Below are 8,189 nucleotides of genomic sequence, written 5' to 3'. Positions count from 1 at the left end.
AAGGGGGTCAAATTTCACACCTCAGTACTTCCTTGATCCAACCAACATCAGTTTAGAAGGATGACACTGGGCCGAGTATCATTAGAAATGAGGAAATGAGATAGAGAATCATGGCGGGAGATTTTAGCCTGAAGTTAGAAAAGGAAAACGTTGCAGAGGTGGCTGGCTGCCTATGGTGTCCTTGAAGCAGCAAACAGTGAAAACACCACTCCATGTCCAATGTTTGACTGTGGTGTATGAGAGTGAAATCACATGCACGAAAAGAATTATGTAAGTGCACAGGAAGAACATAGCAAATGATTACAACATGAAATTTCCAAAGAGCCACGTGATTTTAAATGTCAGTGTTTTATTCATGAAGATAACATTGATACGCAGATTCATTGAGGTAACTTGTTCAAAGTAATGATTATAGTAGCAATATCTTTGCATGAAGAAGTGTATAAGTTTATAAAACCTCAGAGGAGATTGTGGTTCATGCAAAGGAGGCAAGGGGCTTAAATAATTTGGTTGCAAATCGACGAAAATTTAGTTTCTAAAGATATTTTTGTGCACATATAACACTGTGAGAGTTGTGTAGCTTGAATAATTATCATCCAATTTCATGTGACATTAAGTGGCCACCAAACCCATAGTGTTTAAGACAATTTAACGCCCTTCTCATGCTCAACAGACGATATGTGACCCAGCAGCACAAAACCAACAAAAAGTCGCCAGATATGAATTTTCAGTTATGGACATATTCTGAACTTTAAAATGATGTATAACTCAATTCAAGTGGATACCCCTAACCTACCAAATACTGGAAAGAGATGGCACGCACCATGGAAAAGTGTGAACTGAGAAAAGAGGCTCTGAAGTACAGAGTCTATTCAAGCGCTTATAATCTTTCACCAAGGCGCGCTAATTGTGCGATGAAGGGTACAAAACACATGATGTCAACCATCGGAGCAACAAGAATGAAGAGATTATCAAAATTGAGCATGTTCTATTAGCACATTTTGTCCATGATTAATTCCAACTTACAAAGCAGTAGCAGTATCCTTTCAAAGGTTATTACGCTTAAAAGTGAAGAGTGTACAAAGGATTTCAAGAAATAAAAACGACCTCTAATACATACCTGATCATTTTTTTACTCTCCCAAAGAAAGGGAGTGGTAGAAAAAAAAACTGCTGAAAACACACTTTCCCATTCGTGTTATTATCCCAAACTCAAGGATAATGTAGAAGAAAGATAGCTCTTTCAGAAAATATGAAAAACTCAAGTTGACCCATTTCACCTGTTTTGAGTCATCACGTAAAATCAAGGGGTGCGACTCTTTGTTTGTTTTGTGGTGCACGGTCACTGTGGTTGTGACAGAAATGAAGGGTTTCGCGTCCGGAGTTAAGAGAGGACAACGAAATCGGTGGAGACGTACGCGTTTTATACGAGGACGCCACCAAGGACGGCGGCGGTAGTTCGAGGCAATTCACTGTAGGCCCCACTGAACTGGTAGACCCAACGAATCATAATGGCCCGAATTCAAGAAGATGGTACAAATGAAACCATGGTTTAAATCATGGACTAAAACCATGGAGCGCCAAGTGTCGCAAGGAATATTTCGTTGCGAAATTGGTCATTTCGTTGACAAAAATGACATGACCGTTTCGTTAACGATATTATCATTTCGTATACGAAATGTTCATTTAGTTTACAAAATGTTGTCATTTCGTTACAAAGTTTTATCATTTCTTTACAAAATAATCATTTCATCGATGAAATGACCAATTTCGTAACGTCATATTCCGTGCGACACTTGGCGCTGCATGGTTTTTGTCCATGATTTAAACCATGGTTTCATTTTGTACCACCTTCGTGAATTCGGGCCAATGGGTTATCCCTGACCCAGACGACCATGGCTATGATACAGTCAAAAGGTGAAAGATATGGTGCAGTAATATGTAAAAAGACTAGATACTTAAAGGGATTGTACAGTTATGGTTGAGACCTAATTTCAGGTTTCTAACCATTTTTGGTGAGATAATGAGAAACCTCTTATAAAATGTGAAAGAGCATGTAATTCTATGATGAATTCAACGTTTATTTGATGAAAATTGGTTTGAAATGGCTGAGACATCAAAAAAGAGCGATTCTAATAAAGTGTGCATTACGATCGCTTTGTTTTACTTTGTTTTTGTTTTTTGATGTTTCAGTCATTCCAAACCCGATCTTCGTCAAATAAACTTTGAATTCCTCTTAAAATGGTATGTTCTGTACTATATATCATAAGTGTTTTCTTGGTATCTCGCAAAAAGTTAAAAACCCAATTCTCATCTCCACTAAAACTGTACTATCCCTTTAACATGATTTTACGCGTATTAGGTGTGGCTCTTTCCTGGATATTTCTCATAAACCAAACGTCTATTTCAAAAAGCATATAAGATGTGTACTTAGTTAATCATTTAGAATCTATAATTGCATGACATATTTGAAATATTGCATGACAACATTTGAGTATGCAATATGATATAGATGTGTATGTAATTTAAATGTTTAATCATGCTTTACATAATATCATTTAAGCGAATGTAGTGTAAGGACTCTGTACATCGATTAAAATGCATGCAATGCGACTCACAATATACGAATTGTAACTTTGCACTTTTTTCCCCTCAAAAAGCTGAATTAGAGTTCCACGAGTGGGTGAGGGAGAGTCCGGAGAGATCAATGTGTAAAGCGTGTAGAGAAGTGGAGCGCCACCTCCCCCACTCTCTCTCGATAGCAAGAAATCGCTTCCTTCTTCGAGGTTCGACAACCGAAGCATACATTTTCAAACGAAGTGTGAACTTCTGGTTACCTGGTTTTAAAAGGACAAGAGAGAGAGGTGCAGCGAGATAGCTTTAAAAGCTAGTCATGATAGATAGAGAGAAGGAGATGGGGAGGGAGAGAGAGAGAGAGAGAGAGAGGAAGTAGAGAGCGAGAGAATTCCCACTATCATAGTGATTCAAATATCGACATACACACTGCAAATAATCCGGTGTTCAATATGAAATGCCGAGCTGGTGTTAAATTTCCGGTGCTCATGTATGGTGTTAGATTAATAACACCTCCGGGTGGCATTTGAAAACATAAAATCGTCTCCGTTTTGAATAGTTTGTTAGTTACTTTTCTTCTTGTTGATTTGGAACTTCAACAAGACGATCAGGAATTTTTCCATAAAGTTCATGATTTTTTTTTAAAGTTGTTAACACATTTACACCAGTTGGTGTGGTCTCATATTGAAGCTGGACGGGTAATTTACCATTAACATTAACACCAACAATATCAAATCAACACCATGCGTTGTCAATTGTTGAATAAACACCAGCGCAGTGTCAAAATATGACGAGATACAGTGTGGAATTAACACCATGAAGTGCCAGTTGAACACTTTTCAACACCATCCAACATATTTTCTACCCCTGTGGGTGTGGTCCTCTATCGACACTTGATCGACCGATGTTTTTGCAGTGCACTAGTCTTATTACATCTCACCAAGGGTCAAGTCATTATTATCCCATAACCAGCTTTTTTTTTTCTGAACTAAAACCCACACATCATCACACGTAAAATCTACCTAGAATTCCTCTTCGGGAAGACACGTTATGAGGGGATGAGTGGAGAATTTTTGAGGGGGTACTGTGTTATACTTTGATTTAACATCTCACTCGTATGGCCATGTATGATACTAATCGCCTACCAATGACAACAAGGTGTGAACAGTCCATATATCTTCAAAAGTAGTGTGGATTACTACCAGTCAGGCGATATGTTCTGCTGTGAATCCATTCAAAGGAGGAGGAATCTATCTATCGACCAACCTATCTGTATTCTCTGTCTACAGGTTTTGGAGAGAGCAGAGATTTTCCACTATATTCTTATCATTTTTACTTCTGACATTATTATCTCTGTTGTTGTTGTTGTTGTTGTTGTTGTTTCTGACCGGTACCGTCAATTGATGAAAGTTGAAAAAAAAAAAAAAAAAACTTCTGTCTCTTTTTTTTCACCTATAACCCGGTGATATCAGAGAAAGCGTGTTGGGAAGTGTCTTCATACAAGCACTATGTTTGCATTTGTGAGTGTGTTTATTTTTGCGTGTTCTAGAGTGTTTGTTCAAATACACCTACGTTCATACTTGTTCACGGTTGTCTTTCTCTTTCTTTGAGCATAGCATTTGCTTTATTTGTCTGCCAATCTCTATGTCTACTTATCTATCTTTGTAATAATGTATCCCCCTTATCAATCCACCTTTCGACCTGTTTTTATCATCTTGTATTTATGTATTGCTGCATTTTCTAAATATTTACCCTCATCACATGACACCAAAAGTATACCCAAGGTTTATTTGTCCATCAGAAAGATTTTAATGTAGTTTCATCGCAAGGATTACGAGCTATTAACTTTTTCATGGGTTGATCCTGTCAAATTTTGACATCGTACCCTATTTGATGGCATCACAATCATATGTTATTTATTTTATAAACCCTTTCCCTATAGCTTTATACAGAATTGATATACCGTTTCCCCTCCCCCCCCCCCAAAAAAAGAGGAATATATATCCAATTGAACTTTCTACTTTGAGAATGGTGAATCAATAAAAATGCAATTGCAACGTATGAAACTATGACTTGTTATGTATATCTTACAGAAAACCCAATTCGATTTGCTTCGGCAGTCACGAAGAAATTTGGATCTTGTAGAGCATTTCAAGTATCCTTTCCTCCAAGTTTTCTCCATCGTGCTCACACCTTACAAAATGCTGAGAGTATCCAAGTGCTAAATTTTGAAGAATGGAACCACGACATGCTTTACAACAATCCACATTTTCTGTGTGTCTTCTTACTCAAATTGAATGTTGTTTTTTTTTCCAAGAAGTAGGTAACAAGTTATAGTTTCATACCCTGAAATAAGTCACATTGTTTTATAATTTTGAAAGATTTCCATGCGGAAAACTGATTGTATTTTTTTTTTTCAAATTGGGATATACTGTAAACAAAAACAAAAACACTCCAATGGAATTAAAATATGTAGTAAGATAGTCGTCAAAGTCAAGACGACGTCATAAAACATAATATATATCGTTTGAAGCCTAATCTGTTCAAATATGTATGTGTATGTCTGTGTATTTGTGTGTGCGTGTTTGCATGTGTGTTTGGTATGTGTGTGCATGCGTTTTAATGCCTCCTTTAAAGGCTGCAGGCTGCTGGAAAGTTGCTTGACTCACCCGCAACTTGGACCAGAAAAAAAAAGTCCTAGCTACTAAAATAATGAAAATAATGTACACCTGTATAACTGACTGATGCATCATTGTCAGACATAAACTAAAATTGGTTGATATCGGATGGGAATATCACATAGAAATCGAGAATAATGATTTCGGTCATTTGGCTTTTAAATACGGAAATGATCGCAAACATTATAAGTATCCCAAGTGTGGCACATTCAATGTTTGGATTTCGATTTCATTATTATTCATAATAACATTGTGGCGGAACTACACGGATATCATCCTGAACTCAAGCATGCTTGCTTTTCTACTTCGACAAATTCAGGCCAGCAGGGCAGAGGGGAGGATGAGTTAATTCTATGAATATGTATGTACACACACACACGCATATATACAGCTTCTACCGCTTTGAATCATGTTTTCTTTTTCTTCTTTGATGATGGAAATTAAGAAACCATTGAATTGAACTGAATTAAACATTTACATACACACACACACACACACATATATGTATGTATATATATATATATATATATATATATATATATATATATACGTGTGTGTGTGTGTGTGTGTGTATGTGTGTGTGTGTGTGTGTTTGTGTGTGCGTACATACATGATGACAGATAGACAGCTACAGTTGTATTATTTCCACTTCCTTCTTTGCCAGGGTCTTGCTTGCAGCGTTATAGTTTCGACTAAATATTTGTTTACTTCTTCCGTGTACCAAGGAGGTTGGCCTAAAAATCCGGGAGTGGTTAAACACCTAGCTGCAGTGAACTGAGGCACTTGTGAGGACAACAGTTGTCTGTATCTCAATTATCTGAGAGGAAATAATTATGGATGTGTGGCATCTCATTATGTTGGCCCTCTTGCACCAGGCCACAGCCAGCGGTAAGGTTCCACTACCTCTTGCTTTACCACTTCTTGTTTTAGCACTTCTTTACGTGCAGTATAGCGTGTAATGTTTACCGTTCATGTTTAACTTAGATGTCACTGTATCTATGAGTAAAATCTGCTACTGTGACGACCCTTGCAGTAAGTCAGTAAATAGCACCAACAAGGAAAAAAAACCCGAGATAATTGGGTCGAAAAATTTGATATTGCGAAATAGGTGTGTCTATAGTAACTGCAATTATTTTTTCATGCATCCGTTTGATGGTTATATACTAAAAAATGGCGATGATTCTTATACAGACATTGCATTCCATGCGTACAGTTTGAAAAATCTTGTACAACATTCTGTCTGAGTTTCATATTGACTAACTATGGGAATTCATGCAAAATGAATAAAAAACCCTTAAAGATAGGGGAGTGAGCGAATATTTTACAATCAATGCTTCTATTAGACAATGGTGTTAGAATTGACCATTACAATTAACGGTATGTTATCAGGTTGATATTTGTTGTTAGGATAATTGAATGTGACAGCATAATGTAAGAAATTAGGTGTACAAGAGTTATTACCTCCAACAAGGAGGTTATGGTTTGGACGGTAATTTGTTTGATTGTCTGCAAAATGACTCAAAAAGCTTTCAACGGATGTGGATGAAACTTACAAGAAAAAGTTAATAATGACTGAAGGGACGGATGATAAAATTTGGTAGTGATCCTTTCAGCTGTCTGGATCCAGGATGCTTAAACAATACTGAAGGACTATCATTGGCTAATAGGGCCAACTTACAAGGGAGTTCCAGCTGAGGTGCACCGTGCAGCTAGCTAGAGACTGATGAGGTAGATTCTGCGACACGACAAACCATGACAAAAATGCTTCTTTATCATTGGGAAATGAGGACAATTTTTACAATGCCCGTATGTGTGGAACTGAGTTACTTGGTAGAGGTCCGTGTATATATGTATATATATATATATATATATATATATATATATATATATATGTGTGTGTGTGTGTGTGTGTGTGTGTGTGTGTTTTCCATTTAGTTTTGAATATCGGGACTTATGATGAAGATTATTTATTTTGCTTCGCCCAATAATTCTGTCTGCAGGGTCTATCCGAGATACTCATGTATACTCTTCTCTAGCAGCGTTAAAGTCGTTATGTGAATAAAATGTACATGTATGTGTTTTTAAAGACAATCCGGGGCAGAAGTGGATTTATACGAGCTATAGGTATCATCTTTTATAACGCAAAAGTCTTATTTCCCAGTACTAAAGTTGGTTTATCATTCAAAGAGATGAGCAAATACAAAGAATATAAGAAACAACGAAAATAACTGCCCGTATGTTGTAACTGCCTCATCGTGAATTTGAATTCATATGAACGTTCTTCAAGGTGGCGCTGATGGAAATTTCAATGCGCTGCACGTGCATTTTTAATTTGAACGCTTTTTTAACGTTTATTTGAGAAACTCATGAAATGGCATGCTGACGTTTATTTGAGAAACTCATGGAATCGCATGCTGATGGAAGTCAAATTGATAATTAGTTGCTTTTTTGAATGTTCATCTAGGTGATCATTAAAATTCACTCGAACCTAAAAAATCGTTTCGTCAAATTGAATCCAAATCTGAGGAAATTAGGTGGGGAAAACCTATAATACAACTATTCTTTTACTGCAGCAACTCCATTGTCTACATTCGAAGAAATGCTGTGAAAATAGCACGCATCTATCATGTACTATTTCTCTTTCTTCCCTGGATAGGAGATTGGACCTGCGACTTTGAATTTTCTACATGCGACATGATAGATGACGGGGGAGCTGGATGTTGGCATCTTACGGTCGTTCATAATAGCAGTATGTACCTTAATTACCTAATTACAATGTAGAGAATTCACCATGATCATAATCTCATTAGAATGGAGATTACATTGGAATTAATAGTGATCGCAGTAGGCTCTTCTGTCAGAGCTGTATATGAAAGTCACTTGAGGTCAGGAACACCATGATGCCAGTTGTAATAGACCCATAACAGTATTTACAAAG

Source organism: Diadema antillarum, unplaced genomic scaffold (assembly GCF_040938485.1).
Source record: "Diadema antillarum isolate AM-2024a unplaced genomic scaffold, OU_Dant_1.0 scf00000006, whole genome shotgun sequence".
NCBI classification, from domain to species: Eukaryota; Metazoa; Echinodermata; class Echinoidea; order Diadematoida; family Diadematidae; genus Diadema; species Diadema antillarum.
Note: the sequence above shows the minus strand (reverse complement) of the source record.